This window comes from Tiliqua scincoides, chromosome 3, assembly GCF_035046505.1.
Source record: "Tiliqua scincoides isolate rTilSci1 chromosome 3, rTilSci1.hap2, whole genome shotgun sequence".
In the NCBI taxonomy this organism is placed as follows: domain Eukaryota; kingdom Metazoa; phylum Chordata; class Lepidosauria; order Squamata; family Scincidae; genus Tiliqua; species Tiliqua scincoides.
Genome location: NC_089823.1, coordinates 28,140,197 through 28,162,016, shown reverse-complemented (window position 1 = coordinate 28,162,016; position 21,820 = coordinate 28,140,197). Strand labels below are relative to the sequence as shown.

The following is a 21,820-nucleotide window of genomic DNA, read 5'->3' as shown; positions in this document are numbered from 1 at the left end:
ACTAAGTGTGCACCTGTTTAAGAAGAAGACCCTTAACAAGGAGTTAGGAGAAATTCAGGGCTCATTAAAGCCAGATACATACACATTCCTCTTAAGGTATTTCAGACACAAGCCCCATTGATTAAAACAGCACTTATTTTTAAGAACCTTTGTTTAGGATTACAGGTTTAGACAAGGGCTTGACTGAGAACCTGAAGTTTTAAGAATAATCACAGAATCATTCATTGTAGTATCACCGCATATTGCTTTGCATTCTTAAGTGCCCACACAAAGAAAATCTATGAAACATTAACAAACAAAAGAATAATTAATACAAATCTTGTTTGCACTTTGCAGGACTACACTGACAGATCCAACTATACTTAGCAAAATGGAAAGTGTGGCACAAGCAACCTGCACATACTTGACTTGGATCAGCTGGCCTATTAAGGTCACCTACAGCCTAATCCAATGCTTCCCAGCACCTGGAGGAACAGTGGCGCCAGAATGGCAACTGCTGAAACCTGCGGGTACTGAAAGCCCCCTTCCCCTTTGTTTATCCCCTTCCCCGGAGTAAGGGCACAGGCCCCACAAGGGGCCTTTTCAAGTGTGAGCCGGCTATTTTGCCAGCGCAGACTTGAGAACCTCCATGTCAGACTTTTCGGCCGGTTCCCTTGCTGGTTCCTCCCCACACCTCAACTCCCCCCTCCCCTACCCCAGAACATTTCCCCCCTGCCCAGTGCTGGGCCCAGTGCCAGCACTTGTTATTCCAAGGATGCCATAAATGTACTTTATGGCATGTTTACCCTCTCCTGAAGCTCAGTGCCAGCGCTATGGGCCCAAAGGATTGGGCCCTTAATTTTTTAGTTGGTTTTAGATTTGAACTGGGTACTTTCCAGAATATATCTCATAGCCACTACCCTACACCAGTTCTCATATGCTTTCACATTTTCTCCATCTTATCCCACAAAGAACACAGCACCAATTAAATTTCTCCGACTCGGCTGTTACAAAACCATCAGAGTGTGGCTGGATTTGACTGTGTTCCTTTCTTCTGTTCTTCATATTTTATAGGCCTTGTGGGATGATGACTTACAGATCTGATTACAAATCTTTTCTAAATGAGAAGCAAGGAACATTTGCAGTTATTGTTGGAGTTCTTTATTTTGCACCACTATGCAGGTTTACAAAAGAAAATGGGGCAAGAAAGTAATTCCAGGAGATTAAACGATGTGCAATAAAGCTTCCAAAAGCTGTAATTGAAAGTGACAGAAACATTAGTTTTGAAACAAGTAGCATTTAATCACCCAGATTATACAGAAGCATTTTTTAAAATGTTTTCTTCAGTAGAATTTACATTTTAATCTGCTGAGGCAGCTAATCACTTTTGTTTGTCTTGTGCCAGGAGCCTGTCAGAATATGTGAAGGCAACAGCAGTGTGGGGAACCAGACTGATTTTCTGAAGACACCAAAGAGTGGCCTCCTTTGGCTCCTGCCTCTGCATTCACCACACTATAGGAATGAAAGTCACTTCATGCTGGCTAAGCTTGGCACAGAGTCATAAGATCATAAAAACTGCCCATTGCTGGATCAAGGCATGACCCGTCTCTAGCCATTGACTGTTTCCTCCAGGAGCCAACCATATACTTCTGAGAACCTAAGAGCACAATCCGAATGCTCCATTAGTGCTGGCCTACAAGGTCATGACCTTGCAGTAAAACACATTCACAACTACTTGTGAGCTGGCTAGGCTAGCACAAGAATGAGCACCAGCCTGCCGGTGCCAGATCCAGCACTTGGGAGCGTACACTTGCACCAGCCAAAGTAGGCCAGCACGGGGGAGAGGGTGGCAGGAGGGTGGAACAGGAGGGGCATTTTGAGACAGGGGAGGGTGTACCAGGAGGCGGATCAGGCTCAGGACAGGGGTGGGACCGGTCATGGCAGTGCAGGCTGTATCCTAACCCCTTTCCTAGGCCCAGCCTTACACATGCTGCCCAGATTTGCACCAGTGATTTTGCTGGTGCAGATCCAAATAGCCCCATAGGGGTGGCTGGGACGTTGCTTGGGGTAAGGGGTAAAATATCCCCTTATCCCAAGTTGCCATCCAGCCACCTCCTACCCTACACAGGATACAGTGCAGGCCACTCAGCCTGCTTGTTCCAGAGCAGGATAGGATCGGACTGCCCATGTGACAAGGCTTAATTTTTGTGACATAAAAATTCAATGCACAGGAAGCAAAAAGAGTGAAAGTTAAATTCAGAGGCAGTGGGCTCGGATCGAGGAAGCCTGTGTAGTGGAAGATCAGAAGATTATCAGGTGGATGATGTGGTGTTGACAGCGATTCCCATGTTTTGACAGCTGGTTGACAGCTCTGGGAAAGGCAGGGCTGGCTCCACAGCTGTAATCAATCAAGGCGAATGGAGACTCTGATGGACACCTGAGCTTCATTTGACCTTGACCGGACTTTGAATGGACATGGACTGAAGGGATGGCTCACCTGAGCCTAATATGGACTTAACAAGGGGACTGCAGGATAAAAGGCAGCTTCAGAAGGAGCAAAGCCCACAGTACCCTGACCCAGACCTACAGGACCCCAGACCTACGGAACAGGGACGGACCAGGACCTATGGGAGAAGAGGACTGCCAGGACCCTGCTGGAGGACTCTACCACAGAGGAAGGGACTCTGCTGCAGTGGACTGCTACAGGAAGGATTGGACTGCAGAAGACTGGACTGGACTGTGCTTTGGAGATTGGATTGGACTTGGACTTTGGACCTTTAGCCACTGAGTTAAGTGGAGTTTTGGGGAGAGAAAGCCTCTGGACAAGAGGGATTGCAGGGAACTGTTTGTAGCAATAAATTTGGTTAATTGCTATAGATAAGGAGTTCTGTGTTCATTCCTTTGCACACCAGAGCTGTTGTTTCTAGAGATAAGGACATGTTAATTAGCCAAAAAGTGGGCATTGGGAGATGGAACATTTTTTGGAACGGGACAGCTTGCTTGGTCCAAATCATGCCTTGACTGCCCAGTTCCCCTTTGTTAAGTCATTTTCTGTCAACCTAAGTTTTGTCACAAAGTTTATGCTGTGCTTTTGTACATGTTTATATTGACATGTTTCAAAAACCGGTACGTAAAAATAGAGAGAAGAAAACCAGAGCATGGAAGGAAAAATCATATGCTTGAGAAGAAAAAGCTGGAAACAAACTAAGGAAGGAGGAAATAAAACAGCATCCAAAGGTGAAATCTGATAAAAGAATAAAGGGGGGGGAGCAAAAGAAAAGAACCCTTCCCCAAATACAGTAGATTGTTCAAAAATGCATTTTTATTTAAATTATATTGCTATAGTACTTTGCATGTTTATTCCCCATTGCCTGGCTATGCAGTCAGGTTACACTGGCCACAGCGTTTGCACCAGTACGTGCTTTATAACCAAACGTCAAGGGTAATTCAGAATCTCGGTCACAAAGGACTTGTGCTGGCTGTGACAGATGTTCAGGGAAACCGTGTCCCATATGTGCTTCCCTAGTTTTCTTCTCATTGGTGTAATCGGGATGAAGAGGCTGCCTCTCTGGCAAACCAGCCTGTTATATGTGCCTGTGACAGGACGTATTATATGCAGGGAAATGAAACCTGCACGTCTGATGAGACCGTTTTGGTTTTAAGAAACAGCCTGGAGGTGTCGTCAGGTATGAAGTTTTCAAATGTTCTCACTGAATTTAATTAGCAGGCTTAGTTGTTGCTGACTCTTTGCTCTTTGGAGGATGTCTGCTTGTCAGATGAATGGAGATAAAAGTGCTTCAGCAAATAGCCTTTGCTACCTGTCTTGTTTGTGCTAATATTAATTGTATTAATGGACAAGAGGGGTGGTTCTCTCCTCTCTTTCCTTCCTTTGAATGAATGTAATTGGTCTGTATTGAAATGACTTCAGATTCTCCAGGCCATTGGAAAATATATGAAGAGCTGACAAGGCTGTGGGAGAATCCCAGAAGGAGGGGACAGGGAGTTCAACTTTTTAGCAAACGCCTGTCTGCTTTGCAGGCCTGTTTTTTTGTTGTAAGGGCAAATTTGGGTTGCAATCCTAACCACACTTTCCTGAGAGCAAGCCCCATTGAACAAAATAGGACTTACTTCTGAATAGACCTGGTTAGGCTTGTGCTCTTGGTCTCATTTGCTCCTGAATGAGGCAGGATTAGGGTAAATCCTGATTCTTTGACACTGAAGATGCGGAAGTATAGACCAATGTTTACTACCAGGTGTTGTTAAATATATACTATTTATATATTATCAAATAAATTTCTGTCCTGCCTCATCAAGGAACTTTTCAAGACACCTTACAAAACAGGCAAGTTAATAATGACTGGGGGAAATCAATGTGAGAAATTATACCTGAGCACAGTTAACGCTTGAGACAGGAAGTTCATAGGTTGTGGCAGGAAGAATTATCCATGTTGTTGAAAACATTTCAAAAGAATTCTGTGTTTGCTTCATTCCAACCTCACTTATATCTTTAGGTTCAGAGGTCAGAGTGCTTCTTGTTTTTGTGCAAGCTTTTAGATGGTAGTTTGAACCCTCATTCGTTTAGACCAGGGATGGGCAAACTTTCAACTTTAGGGAACCTGAACCTTTAACAGTTGTATAGAAAAGAGAATTTCAGCAGGTGCAGCTTGTCATCTCACAGATTTTCCTATTTTCCTCCTGGAGAAGGAAAATTCAGGCTGTTTCAGCCAGGAGTTTGACATAGTAGTCCATAATCAAGGTGACACTAGAGAGCAAAACAGGGGAGCTCCTCTAGTCACTCAGACCCTCTATTCTCCGTTCCACCTACTCCTCTGGGCCAATCTTCACAACTAAATTTGAGCCATATTTGCTACATTTTCTAGCTACATAGGAGCATAAAGACCTGCTGACTCACCTCAGTCTGGACAGCTTGTTTCTGGGGAGGCCATCTGCTCCATCCTTGCTGCCTTACGATTGTCCTTGGGTTCCCAGCTTGCCTGTGACATGTCATCCTTGCAGCCTGCCTTCCACCCATCTGCTTGCCCTCAGCCAGGATTCCTGATAATCAACAACAGATCTCATTTACAACTTGGATATCATTTGGCTAATCTTTCTATTTTGCAACTATAATCAAATTACAAAGATTATTTTTAATATACTATCTGCCTTTCATTCACGTGTTCCAAGGTGGCTGTGGAATGTGTTTCCCATGTTTGTTAATGGGCTATAGGCCCATTAGGCTATAGGCTATATTTTTGTACTAAGTTTCTCCCTAGATACTGTGGGAGAAATCATGTGGATAAAATGTGGCTTGTTTGGTTGTGCAAAATGACCTGGAGGTACACCAAAGAGTAGATGGGACCAGGAATTGAAGATCTGAGTGACCACGGGAGCACCCCTGCTTCCTAACTGACCCATACAACAAAATCAGGAGAAAGAGCCACCCTATCCCTTTACCTGCAACTGTTTTCACACACAGAACATGCAAGTGTCACACTGAAGGTTTAGTTTCTTTGGCTAGTACTATATGCTTCGAGGAAGGAAATAGGCTGATCATGCTTCTCACCTGGCCTGTGAATACGAAAGCTGATGGCATAGACAGAATCAATGAAGACATTGTTCAATCAATGGAGACATGGCTATTGGCCATGATGAGGTAGATGTAAACAATGAAGTTTAGCCTGGATGGTATAAAGACACGCAGAGCTTAGCCTTTAACTTGTTTCTAATATCATCTTGTGAAAGTAAGTGCCTCTGATCATTTGCAGAGTGATTTTCCGTTCTCACTGGGCAGATGAAAAACAGATGAGAGGCAAAATCCCTAGAGGTTATGAGGATGCCTTGTGAGGATCAAACTAGATGTGAGGCGCCCCTTCGTTTTGTTAAATGGCATCTTGGGGGGGGAGGGAAAAGGGACAGAACTGTGGTAAAGGTATGAAGAATTTTGGACTTTGCCTCTGCCACAGTTCTGATTCTACATACTACTGTACTTTAATTGAAAAAAAAATCCTTCTACAGTATTGGTGTTCAATGGAAAAATTTTCTCAATTAATGTAGCATGCTAGGGGTGCTCAGTCGAAATTGGAACTGTGGCCAAGTCACAGACTCTTACCCCACACTGTGATTTTGCCCCAGTTTGGCCCCAGCAGCATGCTATTTCTCAAAATGGAAGCACAAAACAAAGGGGCAGTTATGCATCCCAAATCATGTCTTGTTCGGCTCTTAATGAACCAGACTTGGAGGATACTTGGCAGAATGCTATGTCCTTCTATCATGACAAACCCAAACAGGAGCCCAAGAATAATGACTTCTATTTTGCAATCCACAACTTGTGCATGAGGGAACTCTAGGTCTACATATAGCTTACACTAGAATTCAAATTGCACTTCTCTGCATTTAACTGTTTATAAATAAGGCTGCAGCCATTAGAACAGTCATTCAAGCTACTCACCCATTGTTGTAACAGATTGAAAGAACAAGTTAAAACACGATGATGTATACTGCATCAGAGGAAGGTCAGAGACATCTCTTTTCAGATCTCATCAAGATGGTCCTGAATATAAAAAGAACATTGAAGTGGTTTAGTAGGGTGGTTGAAACGTTACTCCAATGTCATAATTACTTGCAATCTATTGCCATAACCCAAACTTGCTGGGGTTGTTTCACTGAAATGAGTGGCTCTATTCTGAAATAAATATATTTATGAGTTTCCACTCAGATCTGCTCTGAAGCAACTTCAGTTCTAATAGACAAGTACACAAGCAGAGAAGGATTTTCTGGAGGAAAAATCCATTACGGGGTACAAGCCATGATGTGTATGCGCAACCTCCTGATTTTAGAAATGGATTATGTCAGAATGCCAGATGCAAGGGAGGGCACCAGGATGCAGGTCTCTTGTTATCTGGTGTGCTCCTTGGGGCATTTGGTGGGCCGCTGTGAGATACAGGAAGCTGGACTAGATGGGCCTATGACCTGATCCAGTGGGGCTGTTCTTATGTTCTTATGTTAAGCCAGTTCTTAAACTGGCATCTAATTTTGGACTGCTGTCAGGATGTCAGGCCCCCTCGTATTAGAATCAGGTGGATAATGAGATCCGGATATCCAGCAGATAGACCTATATGCATTCTATATACATGGACCCTTGTGTGCAGAAATAGCACTTTTGAAGTTCAGAAGTCAGAGAGAGAGAGCGAGAGAGAGAGCGAGAGAGAGAGCGAGAGCTGTGCATTGGCTAAAGGCTGGAAGCAACTTAGGAGTGCAGAGCTCAAAGTGGAGATCTGATGTAAGGTATACAAGTTACAGAAGAACCAAAGGGGGCCTGCCCCCCTAGCTTTTCTGATTGCTCCAATACCGCTTTCAGAAGTGTATGATTTGGTGACAATTGGGCAGGTGGCATAGGATTTGTACATTTCATTAAGCCTCCCCCTACCTTTTCCTTTTTAATCTGACCACTGTGATAGCGGGCCTGTTGCCTTGATGGAGTACCTCTTTGCCATCATTTCAGCTCTTTGTTGCCCCTTGTAAATGAAGCAAATGCTGTACTACAAAAGTGCCACAAGTCTCAAGGGTTTTCTCATCCAGAAAAAACACCAAATGCTATCTCTGGAATGTCTCACCATGCAGGGAACTGAGCAGTGCAAACCAGTAATATCAAAAATGACAGCATTCATACAACCTGGTAGAGCTGGCTCCTTCCTTGCTGCTGACAGCTTTCACTGAGTCAACAGAAGCAGAAGGGAGGTTTTCTTTCAAATGTTGATACCCACAAGTTGGAATGTATACCCTATGGGATTCCAGCCCATTCTCAATATTGAGAAGCAAATCATATTTGATCTCCTGGATTTCCTTTACCTCCCTATCAATTATGTATCAGTATTTCAAAATTGAAACATTATTTCAGTAGTTTATCAAACATATGAAGTGCTACAGAAACTGACGCCAAGCAGTCTAGTTACAAAGCTAAGCTTTTAAGCAACCAAAATAATGTCATCTCCATTATAAGAGGGGGAGAAGGGAGTACAAGGGTGGTCTGTGAAACTTGTGCGGCCTATAGCATTTTTTATTCTTCTAAAATTCAACACTGAAATTGAGACTTTCATGCTAAATTGCTGTAGCCTACTATACCACTAATGAAACACAAAATGGCTTTCTGCCAGATGATGTGGTTTTTCAAATATTTGTCAGCTCACTCAATGTATTCCAAGTGGACAGAGCTGCTTTTTTTTGAACCAACAGCTCCTTACATCCCTGAGGCAATCTGTCTCCTGTTACGTTCTCAGTCTCCAAATCTCCTTGCCTCTGCAGGTGAGGGTGTTGAAAAATGCATAACACTATAGCCATGCTGACAGGTGCTGTAACCAAGGCTGTGCTTCCCCAACCACACATGAATTTCAGTCAGGAGAACATTAGGAAAGAATATATTGTTTGCCTAGACAGATGTGGTCCCAGAAGTGAAATCATCCTTCAGCACTGCAGAGATAAAGGCATAGCTATGGTATGGGAAGATGAATCTATGGAGTATGAGGGATGAACCCCTTTGAGAGGGAAGCAGGAAAGAGGAAAGCTCCCCAGTTGCTTAGGAAAATTGCTTTGTACATTGATATAGCGAAGAAAAATAAAACAGCACCTAACAGATCACACTTCTCAAGGAATCAGACATGCCTTTAGTTGCCCATTCCATTTTAGGTTAACAGCCAGGAACACTGGCCAAATCTGGAGTGCTCCATCCAAAGGCAATCATGCCTAGAATAAAACAAAGAGGGGAAATGTCAGTCATTAATATACTCCGAAGAACAATTCTTTTGTTTTTGTTTCAGAACTGGTTAATTCATGTACTTAGCAGAGGAATAAAATACACTGGGGGGAAGGAAGGGTTAAACTATCAAAACTTGAAGGCAATTGCTGTTTCCAGCCCTCAGTACATTGGGTTCCATTCTTATAATTCCCATTGGCTAAGAGTGGTGTTGGTGAATACCACAACACTACAAAATAATTATCTTATATAGGCACTTCAATGGCTCCCTCTGTTAGCCTGGACTGTGTGAAATCCTGTGGCCTACCAGACCCAGGCTTCATTCGTACTAATTCCTTAGAGTGTTGAACCTTTCCCCTCAGTGAAATCTGCAGGCAAGCAGTGCTGTGGTCAGGAATTATTTCTGTTTCTTCAAATATCAAGTAACTTTGGTTTAAGAGGTTTAGGGCAGTGTTTCTCAACTTGGTACTTGGGAGTGGTGTCCAATGGTACAAACAGGAACCCCCCCCCCAACCCTTGCCACCTGGCAGCAAGGCCAGCAACACAACCCATCAAGCAGTAGTAGGAGGCTTGGCTTGGCTCTGCGGGCAAGGATGCAGTGTGCACTTCTTGCACACTTGAAAAGCCCTCCCATCTGCCCTGAGCCTCTTACCAGTGCCTGTTGCATTGCATCTGGTCTCCCAATCTGGAAGAAACTGGCAATGACATCATTGCCAGTTACTTCCTAAGGTACTTCCAATAGGTGAACCATGCAAGGTGGTACAGCAGGGGACAAACTAAGAAACATTGGTGTAGGGCCCAATCCTATTAACCCTCTGTGCTTGCGCTGAGCTCCAGCACCAGCACTAGGTGTTGCAAATGTGCCAAAAGGCACATCCACGGCACCCAAAGAGGAGGAGCTGCCAGTGCTGGGCCAGTAGCAGTTGGCACTGAGCCTTAGAGTCACATGGAGGGCCAGCTGGTGCTCCTGCAGCACCGGCCGTCGGTATTTTGGGGGCAGGAGGAGGCAGGGAGTGGCAGAATGGGGTGGGGGAGGGTGGAGCAGGGGAGAACTGGCCCAGGAGGGGGATGGGACGGGCAGAGCTCTGCTCCCCAATATCTTATCCTCCATATCAGGCTGCAAAGCCTGATGCAGAGAGTCTCAAGTCTGTGCCAGCAAAATAGTTGGTGCAGACTTGAGAAGTCCAATTGCCAGGGACTTCCTGGGGGGAGAGATGAAAGTCAGAGAGCCACTGGAAATAGGATTGGGCTGTTACATCTCACCTTGGCAGCCTGGTACCTGTACAATTACAACCAACTAATAGGTTCGGTGCCCAGCTACCTGCCAAGCAGGATAACATGACTTGCTCTTTGTGCGGTTAGGTTCCTTCATAAAATGTCTCCTTCTGTACACTGTACATGTCAAACTGTTTTGCAGTCTCATTGACTAACCTATAACAAATGCATGCACTCAGGTTTTTGAGTTTCTAGACCACGTTCCATGCAAGCATGACCTCCCTGATGTTTTGCCCTCACCTGTGAAGGATGTTCTCAAAGGTAAAAAGAAAAAAAAATTAAAAGCTTGTAAAAGCTGCTAAAACTCACAGGACCTAAAATAAGCCCTAAAATAGAAGACTAAAACCCACAGAATGAAGGATACTAGGATCTAAAATAAACCCTAAGATAGAAGGCTAAAACCTACTAAATGAAGGTTAAAAGCATACTCCTACATCAGGGAGTCAAACTACCAGCCAGAGCTCCCAAGAAGGCAGAGATAATATAGGTGAATCCCTGCTCAGTTCATAGTACAGCCTTCAATCAAACACCTTAATCCTATGACAAACAGTTTGCAGATTGGAGCCTTAGAGAGTGCATGCATCTACTATGTACTAAACAGAAACATATTATATAAGGGCCAAACTACATGTTCCCTTAGACTTGGCAGTAATAGATGGGCTTAAAGCAATAAGGGCACAATCCTAACCCATTTTCCAACACTAAGGGCAATGCAGCTCCAAGGTAAGGGAACAAACATTCCCTTACTTTGAGGAGGCCTCCCTGAGTGCCACCCATCTACAGGATGCAGCACACGTCCCACTGGCACAGCTATGCCAGTGCTGGAAGGTGGGTTAGGATTTGGGCCTATGTGAACCAGAAGCAGTCCATTTACACCCCCCAAACAACTATGGGAAGAGTCAATTTAGTGCACAACGGGTAGGCAGAGCGGGGGTCATCATGTTTTCCTCCAACCCTTCCCAAAATAACTATTTGTCAAAACACAAGAAGCCAATCTAGCAATAGCATTTAAACAAAATGATGTTCCCTTATGTAAAAATCAAAGCACACATTGACACAAAGAGAAAAGTTATGATGGTTTTATGATTAGCAATATTAACAAATGTATCTTACAATGATGTCCTCTCAGAGTGAGGAGAAGATTCTTACATCTCTCAACCAGGTATTGTTATGCTCCATTCAGATGGGCATATAAGGGGACCCAACAGTACAACAACAGCAAAAAAGCCCACATTAAAAAAAAAAAAAACCTTACAAAATTCAGTATTTCTTAAAAATGGAAACAAAATATGCAGGATCGACTTGCGACAATTCTAAGCCATAAGCCTATCCTCATTGCTCACACACTGATATGGCTTTGTTCAGCATTCATCCCTGCTAAACAGAAAGCCTACTGTTGTTACAATATAGAAGATCAAACTTAATTGGGTATAAAACTGCACAATAATTAAATTGTCTGTAAATGTGGAGCATTCCAATTAAGCCTAACCAAATAATGCCTGGGACCTCAAGTAGCATAATACTGGTGCCATATGGTTGTCATTCTCTTTTTCTCATGACTGTCATTTTTCATCCTTGTCAGCTGCCCATGTGGACTTGCCAGATCATACTTCCACCCTAGTCAAACATTTCCAACAGCTGGTATAATGCTGTTACATTGACGTAGGGCTGGTTAAACACTTGATAACACTCCACATTTAGTATGCCCCTGTTCAAGGTAGAAAATGAGATATCATCAATGCGGCTTTTAGGCTTTGTATTTTGTAAATCAACATAAGAACATAAGAACATAAGAACAGCCCCACTGGATCAGGCCATAGGCCCATCTAGTCCAGCTTCCTGTATCTCACAGCGGCCCACCAAATGCCCCAGGGAGCACACCAGATAACAAGATACCTCATCCTGGTGCCCTCCCTTGCATTTGGCATTCTGACATAACCCATTTCTAAAATCAGGAGGTTGTGCATACACATCATGGCTTGTACCCCATAATGGATTTTTCCTCCAGAAACTTGTCCAATTCCCTTTTAAAGGCGTCTAGGCTAGACGCCAGCACCACATCCTGTGGCAAAGAGTTCCACAGACCGACCACACGCTGAGTAAAGAAATATTTTCTTTTGTCTCTCCTAACCCGCCCAACACTCAATTTTAGTGGATGTCCCCTGGTATTATGTGAGAGTGTAAAGAGCATCTCCCTATCCACTCTGTCCATCCCCTGCATAATTTTGTATGTCTCAATCATGTCCCCCCTCAGGCGTCTCTTTTCTAGGCTGAAGAGGCCCAAACGTCGCAGCCTTTCCTCATAAGGAAAGCGCCCCAGCCCCGTAATCATCTTAGTCGCTCTCTTTTGCACCTTTTCCATTTCCACTATGTCTTTTTTGAGATGCGGCGACCAGAACTGGACACAATACTCCAGGTGTGGCCTTACCATAGATTTGTACAACGGCATTATAATATCAGCCGTTTTGTTCTCAATACCCTTCCTAATGATCCCAAGCATAGAATTGGCCTTCTTCACTGCTGCCGCACACTGGGTCGACACTTTCATCGACCTGTCCACCACCATCCCAAGATCTCTCTCCTGATCTGTCACAGACAGCTCAGAACCCATCAGCCTATATCTAAAGTTTTGATTTTTTGCCCCAATGTGCATGACTTTACACTTACTGACATTGAAGCGCATCTGCCATTTTGCTGCCCATTCTGCCAGTCTGGAGAGATCTTTCTGGAGCTCCTCACAATCACTTCTGGTCTTCACCACTTGGAAAAGTTTGGTGTTGTCTGCAAACTTTGCCACTTCACTGCTCAACCCTGTCTCCAGGTCATTTATGAGGAGGTTGAAAAGCACTGGTCCCAGGACAGATCCTTGAGGCACACCGCTTTTCACCTCTCTCCATTGTGAAAATTGCCCATTGACACCCACTCTCTGCTTCCTGGCCTCCAACCAGTTCTCAATCCATGAGAGGACCTGTCCTCTAATTCCCTGACTGTGGAGTTTTTTCAATAGCCTTTGGTGAGGGACCGTGTCGAACGCCTTCTGAACGCCTTCTGAAACGCTAGCACTGATTCCTTGTCAGCTTTTTTAAATGTCCCATGTGACGATTCTGGAAGACCCAGAAGGGGGTCTTTAGAGCTATTTTTAGCCCAAGAGGCTTGGAAATGACACAGTTCCACACAAAGGTAGGAAACCTGATTTTCTTTCTTTTTTTTTAATTTAAAGACCTTTAAACTGGGACCTGGCATCTGTGTTGAGTCAAATCTGCAGATGCCAGCATTTGGTGTCCCACTTCTCTCTCTTTCCCTCCCTCCCTCCCTCAAGCACATTCTCAGTCTCACCTTCCTTGAAATACTCTCTCACTCACTCCCCGCCCCCTTCCCCTGGAAATAAATTTTAAAAACCTCACCTCTTTTTCACCCACTCAGAGCTAGAGAGAGCTCAGCAACATCTCAATAGCTGCCTCCCCTGGTGCTTCAGAGCAGGGGTCTCCAAACCCCGGCCCGGGGGCCAGATGTGGCCCACAGCGAGCCTCTATCCGCGGCCAGCCTCTTGAATGAAAGTCAGTCATGATTCCAGTGAATCAGCTGCTAGCTGCTTCCTTGTGTATTGTATTTTAATGTGTGTGCATGCACGCTTATCTCACTGAACATGCTGGAGAAGAAAGGAGCGGTGCAGAAAGGTTCACTTTTAACTTGTTAGGTCCTTGTTCTTTTTTTTTTTTTTAACTTGTTGGGTCTGGTGAGGCTCTGCCTCCCCTGACTGCATGTCCCTGATGCAATTGTATTTAGTATTTGACAGTATAGGGAGGTTATATGCAATGCTGCATATGTGGTGTGCAGACAGTTGTAACCACTGAGATTCTCTGTAGTTATAAATGCTTTTTGGAGCAGGCTGGCAAGCCTTGTCTCAATGTGCTGTACAGATAAATGTGGTAAGCATGGCAGGTGAGGCTAGGGCTATGGAGCATGTGTAGTGTTGCCAGGCATCCAGGATTAGCTGGGAATCTCCAGGAATCACCATCAGTTTCCAGGTGACTAGTGAAAACAATTTTTCTAGAAACGGTAAGGAACTGGAGTGATCTTGGAAGTGTCCACTTCTGAATGAACTTGGAATGAGTAGATAAAGTCAGAAATAGAAAGGAGTTTATTAACAGGCAGAAGAAAAAAAGCAATAAAAAGATCCGGTGTGCAACCAAAATGATTACTGGGCTGGGGCACCTTCCCTATGAGAAAAGGCTATAGTGTTTGGGCCTCTTCAGTCTCGAAAAGAGGCACCTGAGGGGGGACATGAATGATTGAGAAATACAAAATCATGCAGGGGATGGACAGAGTAGATAGAGAGATGCTCTTTTCCCTCTCACATAACACCAGAATCAGGGGACATCCACTAAAGTTGAGTGTTGGGAGAGTTAGGACAGACAGAAGAAAATATTTCTTTACCCAGCGTGTAATTAGTTTGTGGAACTCTTTGCCACAGGAAGAAGTGATGGCATCTTGCTTGGATGTCTTTAAGAGGGGATTGGACAAATTTCTGGAGGAAAAGTTCATGATGGGTTACAAGTCATAGTAGGTATGTGCAAGCTCTTAGTTTTTGAGGCAGGCTGCCTCTGATTGCCAGATGCAGGGGAGGGCACCAGGACGCAGATTGTGTCTGTTGTCTTGTGTGCTCCCTAGGGCATTTGGTGGGCCACTGTGAGATACAGGAAGCTGGACTAGATAGGCCTTTGGTCTGATCCAGCATGGCTCTTCTTATGTTCTTATATTAAAAGTGAACAAAGCAAGGCATGTCAAAAAATAAGCAAGTACAACAAAAAAAAGTGGGAGAGCGAGGGTATTAAAATGCAGATAACAAATAGAGCAAATTCTCCAGATGAATTAACTGAACACTATCCCTGTTCTAGTATATTCATACGGTTCCAAGGTCTGATCTATACACCCAGAGTGTAGCAAAAGGAATGGGTGTGCTTCTCCATAAAACTGTCACTGTTCTCCAACAAAGGGACAGTCAAAACACACAGACATCCTTGTGTGTCACCATAAAAAACAACAACTAAGGTTGGTGATGCCATGGTTGTAGCCAGTTGGAGGGTTTAGGATTACCCAGGCACCTTACAGTGTTTGTCTCTTGACCTGGCCAGCTGGGCTTGAATGCCAATCAACTGTTGCATGCCAATCCCAGCAGGAGGGCTGGCCAGAATCTGGGGAACCAGATGGGAAAAAAAGCAATCCACAAAATGACCTGTCTTCTCTGCCATGTGGCTCTGAATGTAATGGCACTGAATTCAAAATGGCTCTTGCAGCAGGATGTTTCAGCAACCTGATTTAGGAGGCTGAAGCCTCAGAGAAGCCTGAATGGTGGAGTAAGGGGTTTAGAAGGATCTAAAAATCAGAAAAAAATATGCAAAGGAAATGCGGAGATTTCACAACAAGGTTTGAGCCATTTGACAATTCAGCTAGATGTTGTGTGGAGGATGTAGATAAGATTATTTGCTCTGTACTAGAATAAAGTACATAAAAATTAGATAAAAGCCTGCACAATTATTCCTTGGTCCCCTCCCATAATGTGTTTTACTACATATGGAGATGCAGCGAGATGATGGAATATAAAAGACATCAGCAAAATAATGGGATGTACACATGACTGCAGATTTGTACATTTGTAGATTACTATGTTGCATTAACATTCCTCTCTTTTGTCAGAGCCTTGGAAATGGCTCCATGAGTGGATGAAATTAGATTTTAAAGTAGAACAAGATGCAATTAGTCACAGATGGCGCATTAGTCAAAGTTGACAAAATGGAGTCTGCATTGGGGGTGGGCAAATCTGACTTGCGTATGTGTGGAAGTTATGCAGGAATATTTTCTTTGCCATTAGCTAATAGGATTTACAGATTCCCTGTTTATTGTAATACTGCATTTTGCTTATTATAAACACGTTTTTCAGACTATTACAATTTATCATGTAACACCTATAATTGACAGTTATATCAAACTATGTTCCATGTTAAAGCATCTGGTTAAAAACCTGTGAGTCACTCCCTAAAGCGTTCTTCTCCTGTGTAAACCCTATATTTCACTGAGAATTGTGCAAGGCTAAGGGTCAACGGATAGCTACCAGGCTGTGCAACAATTCATTGCAATCCTAAACACATCTGCTTGGAATGAACACCTATTTATTTTATTCACTGGAAAGTCCCATAAAAATCATATACTTTAGCAAATGTGTCTAGTATTTAGGCATAATAATGCAGTTCTAATAAGGATGCTTTCTGAGTGATAGTAACCTGTAGTCTGTATATCAAAGCAAATGTGAATGGATTTAGGATGAGAGTGCCAGAAATTCTCTAATGGCCAAAAGATATATGATGTTAATCATTGGTCCTTGTGTGCTCATTTTTTTTTAAACTTCAGTGTGGGGGGAGGGAAGGGACTGCAGCAAGGATGGTTTTATTTAACCCTTTACCGTTGTGATCCTGATGAAGATTCTGATCCTTGTCTTGGGAGGAAATCTGCTTCCTTTGTAAGGCAAATCATAGCAGCAGGGAGGGAAGTATTTTGATTGGACTAGGCATGGTGGTGGTGGTGGGGGGGGTAAAGGGTTAAAAAAAGTGATGTCTTAATCCACATCTGGGTCTTCTGCAGTTACTATTTACTATTAAAGAAATGATTCACACAAGGCCAAAGGTATGATTAACATAATGTCTAAGTTAGCTCTTAAAAAAGCCATCTCATAGTTATTGATTTTTCAAATACACTCCAGTGGTAGATCATATCAACCAAGTGCGTGCAAATGATGGTAAGCAAAGACTTTAGGGCTAGGGTTCCCAACCCGTGGTCCGTGGACCACTGGTGGTCCACAGCGCCCTCCCAGGTGGTCCGCGACCTCTCTGGTGAAAAAAGAAAAAAAATGCCCTTCCAGAAAAAAAAGCCTCTGCAGCGCCGGCAGCCAATCAGAGTAGCTCAGAGCAGCTCAGAGCCAATCAGAGCATAGCCTTTCTCTGTCTCCTGCCTCCCTCCTCCACCTGCCTTCCCTCCTTGTCTGTGAGTGCCCAGACAAGCAAAAAAGTGAAGCGCAGGCACCTTTTAAGGTGCGCGTTTGTGCAGCCTCCTGGCTCAGCTGCATGCAGAGGAGAGGTGCCCTGCGGACACTGCCTCCAGCCTGCTGCCTCCATTCCTTGACCCTGTGCCTTAAGGTTTTTCACAACCTTAAGGCACAGCCTGGTTTTTCAGGAGTCAGATCAGGACTCCAGCCAACCTGGTAAGTCTGTTTGGCAGGCGGGGGCGGGGCGCAGGAGGAGGAGGAGGTGGGGGGGGCCTCCAACCAAAGTAGTCCACAGCTAGAGCATGACAGCAATTAGAACAGGAAGTGAAGAGAGGCTTTTTCCCCCCTAAAGACCTTGCAGTGCACACCAAAAGGATTTTTCTTCCTGAGACATGCAGCAGACATTCTGAGATGTCTCTCTGAGCTGGTGCTTCCTTCACACGTCTTTTCTCCTTCAGGACCGACCTGCCTAAATGGTTGAACACTTTCCTAAGGACCCTGGACTGACAAGTGGGGGGAGCAGGGCCAGGGCTGTGTAACAAAAGGAACTGTGGAAGGATGTGTATGCTTTTTGTTGGCTCATTTAACTACCTTGCATGACTTGCTATAATCCCCTTGTGCTTACCCTCTCCCTTTTTGAGGTGTTTTTCCACACTTAAAAGAGGCAAGGGCTGTGCATATTGTGGTCTGGTGTGGGGAAAAGAGACTGGATTGAATTGGGTGGGTGTGAAAACCTCTGAGTTGGGGGGGAATTATTATGTGTTCCGTGTATTCCGTGTAAACCCAAGACTTTCACAGCTAGTGAAACAAATGCAAGCACAACCATCACATTAATTATTAAATAATCTTCTTATGTATTACAAATTTAATTGTATTTTTTTGTGTGTGTGGGGGGGTTGCATGCGGTCCCCGCCATCTCAAAATTTTGCCTTAGTGGACCCTGAGCTCCTAAAGGTTGGGAACCACTGCTTTAGGGCTTTGTGTGCAAGCATGTATACCAGATACCCTATATTCTCTCTAACAGGAAATGGTAAAAGGAGGAGGGGAGTCATGTATCACTTATGCAGTACATTTTCTGCTTTGTAAAAATGTTGCAAACAACAGATAATGCAAACTAGTATATGAATTTGAAAAATAAATTTGTCTCATTTATATGCAACATTTCCAGGTTTGTATTTAATTTAGTTTAACTTTAATTTCTATCTATTAACTTATAAGGAATTAAAAATAATATAGGTAATATGAGGGATTTTTGAATGTCATGGGCAGAAAGTCCAGAGAGTTTGATGAAATGATGACTTCATGAAAGGAAAGTGAAGAATGAAAAATAGAGTGTCAACAACTTTTGGTCAGTAGAGTTTTCATTTGGCTGACACTTCTTGCCCCCACATTAATCTTGGGACACTTGTTGAAGAGAAAGAAGGAACACCCACTGATAACAATGTAAAACATTCCTGTGTATTTACTGAACATTTCCACTTGCTTGATCACTAGTTCATGCTTTAAGGATGAAGTCATTAATGTTGGGTAAGTGTAGAATTTATGGGGCGATTTGTACTATGGGGCAGTCCTGACATGCTTTTAGCAAATATTTTCAGATACCATAGACTGATACCACTTAGAATTTTAGCTTAGGGTTATAGTCAGGTTCTAGCTTGAATATACTGCATTAGAACTCCAACCTGATTGCCTGTGAGATTGCTGCAAGAAGGTTAACTAAACAAGTTGACTGCACAGTGCAAACATAAAAAGTAGGGATCATTTCATAGTGCTAGATTTTCAGGCTGCTAAGAATTTCTAGCAACATTTTTTCTCAGTTCAGCAGAGGCAAAGGTGTTAGGATGTGAGAGGATGCTTTCTGCCGCATCAAAGCAAAGCCCTGATACGGTTGTGTCCTTTAAAATTCTGTGTTCTGTGATGAGCAGACCAAAAGGTGATAGCTCAGGGCCAAACCAGGTGTGACAAGACAGAGGTACAAATGCATCTCTATCTCTTTCAACCTTTTGCAAACATCAGAAGGGTAATCCTGGATTGGAATTTGGCGAGACGGGGGGGGGGGCTTTTCACCCCAAGCCATTTTCCAAGTGAAAACGTCCTCCCTGAAGTTCTTATTTATCCCTTTAGAAAAGCATACATGTGCACCTAAGTTTTTCCTAATGTGGCACTTGTCATAATTGATGATGATGATGATGATGATGATGATGAACAACATTTGTATGGCTTTTCAACAGAAAAAAAGTTCACAAGGCACTTTACAGAGAAAACAAAATAAATAAATGGTCCCTTGTTGCGATACAAGGACATCTGCAAGAGGGATCTGAAGGCCTTAGGAGTGGACCTCAACAAGTGGGAAGCCCTGGCCTCTGAGCGGCCCGCTTGGAGGCAGGCTGTGCAGCATGGCCTTTCCCAGTTTGAAGAGACACTTGGCCAACAGTCTGAGGCTAAGAGGCAAAGAAGGAAGGCCCATAGCCAGGGAGACAGACCAGGGACAGACTGCACTTGCTCCCGTTGTGGAAGGGATTGTCACTCCCAAATTGGCCTTTTCAGCCACACTAGACGATGTTCCAAAACCACCTTTCAGAGCGCGATACCATAGTCTCTCGAGACTGAAGGTTGCCAACATAGGTGTCCCAAATGGACTCACAACCTAAAAACACACACAGAAAAAAGATGAAGTCCTAGCAAACATAAGATGAGCACCACTCGAAAAGGGCCTCTTTGCCCAGTTAGCCAGAGTATTAATAATATGTAATAATATTATAGTATAATCATATTAATAGTATTAATAATAAGATACTTCTCTCACACTGATAGAGGAATAACATAGTTTTAGAACTACATTGTGGACAATCGAAATACTGCAGTTTCTGGTCTGTAAGAAATTATTAGATAACTGGAATTCTAATATTTTGTGATTTCTTTTGAAAGTGGCAGCATTTCATTATTTATTTATTAGATCTGTATTCCGCCTTTCTCCCCGAAGGGCTCCCAAGGCGGCTAACAGTCAAGTTAAAATACAAGGAAACAAGGAAACAGATAAGCATTAAAAATACAAAACACTTAAAAACAATTAAAACAAGATAAAATACATAGCAGCAGATTAAAAGCACGCAGTAAAAGACATAATTTATAAATTTATAAAAACAGCCCTTATAGTGCCTCAAAGGCTTTCCTGAATAAAAAAGTCTTCAGGACCTGCCGGAACGTTAATAATGAGGAAGCTGCTGTCAATTCAAAGGGGAGGGAATTCTATAGTGCAGGTGCCACTGCCGAAAAGGCCCTGTTTCTGGCCGCCATTCCCTTCACCACTCTCAATGATGGCACAATCAACAGGGCCCCATCTGATGATCTTAGAGAACGGACCAGATTATACGGAAGAAGGTGGTCTCTCAAATACGCTGGTCCCAAGCCGTTTAGGGCTTTAAAGGTCATAACCAGTACCTTGAATTCAGCCCAGAAATGAATGGGCAGCCAGTGTAGCTGCCGGAGTAGTGGCGTGACAGAGTCAAACTGCCAACCCCCAGCAACTACCCGAGCCGCCGCATTGTGCACTAGTTGTAGCTTCTGGACCATCTTCAGGGGCAGCCCCACGTAGAGCGTGTTACAATAATCTAATCTTGATGTCACTGTGGCATGGACCACTGTGGCCAGATCCGCCCAAGACAGGTACGGCCGCAGCTGGTGCACTAGCTGAAGCTGGGCAAAGGCACCCCTGGCCACAGTCGACACCTGGACATCCAGGAGGAGCTGCAAGTCCAGGAGAACCCCCAAGCTGCGAACCTGCTCTTTCGGGGGGGGGGGGTGCAACGCCATTCAGAGCAGGGCGATAGTCCAGCACCCGCATCGTGGATTTCTGCACCAGGAGGACCTCTGTCTTGTCTGGATTTAATCTCAGCTTGTTCACCCTCATCCAGATCCCAACTGCCTCCAGGCAACACTCCAGGACAGAGACAGCCACCCTGGAGTCAGGTGGAAAGGAGAGATAGAGCTGAGTGTCATCTCTCAGCTGATAGCACCCAACTCCAAATCCCTGGATGACCACTCCCAGCGGTTTCATGTAGATGTTAAACAATATGGGGGACAATATAGAACCCTGTGGCACCTCATACCTCAAGAACCAGGGTGCTGAACAGGAGTCCCCCAATACCACCATCTGGGACCTGTCGGCCAAGAAGTACCGGAACCACTGCAAGTGCCCCCGCTCCCCACTTCACCAACCATCCCAGAAGGTCAGTGTGCAGTCAATGAATGGTCAATGGTGTTGAAAGCCGCTGAGAGGTCCAAAAGGACTAGCAAGGATGCACTCCCTCCATCCAGCCCTCGGCGTAGGTCATCCACCAAGGCGACCAAGGCCATCTCCATCCCGAAGCCAGGCCTGAAGCCAGATTGAAAGGGATCCAGCTAATCCGCTTCATCCAGGATCCTCTGGAGCTGAGACGCCACCACCTGCTCGATCACTTTGCCCAGAAATGGGAGGTTTGAGACTGGCTGATAATTATCCAACATAGAGGGGTCCAGAGAGGGCTTTTTCAGGAGGGGGTGAACCACTGCTTGCTTTAATGCCAGAGGCATCACCCCCTCCCTCAAAGATGAATTTACTATCCTTTCTGTCCACTTGGCCAGTCCCACCCGGGCAGATCTAACCAGCCATGCTGGGCACGGATCCAGCAGGCAGGTGGATGGCCTCACACTCCAAAGGATCCTGTCTACATCCTCAGGATCTACAAGCTGAAAAGAATCCCACAAAACAGGATTGACAGGTGCAACAGGGACATCAC

The 21,820-nt window shown here is 44.3% G+C and overlaps 1 long non-coding RNA gene across 5 annotated transcripts in view; it reads right to left on the bottom strand.

Annotated features, from left to right (window-relative positions):
* Positions 1 to 1,146: 1,146 nt before the first annotated feature.
* The window catches only part of LOC136645993 (uncharacterized), a 54,898-nt gene continuing 34,224 nt past the window's right edge, over positions 1,147 to 21,820 (bottom strand). For 3 of the 5 annotated variants that reach the window (XR_010794185.1, XR_010794182.1, XR_010794184.1), the window contains 5 exons: positions 8,638 to 8,718; positions 6,428 to 6,529; positions 5,543 to 5,657; positions 4,892 to 5,034; positions 1,147 to 1,232 (listed from right to left, as the gene is read on the bottom strand). This is a non-coding gene — a long non-coding RNA (uncharacterized lncRNA). Of the gene's footprint in view, positions 1,233 to 4,891; positions 5,035 to 5,542; positions 5,658 to 6,427; positions 6,530 to 8,602; positions 8,719 to 21,820 lie in introns of all 5 variants that reach the window. The other 2 variants (XR_010794183.1, XR_010794186.1) reach the window with 2 other exon arrangements.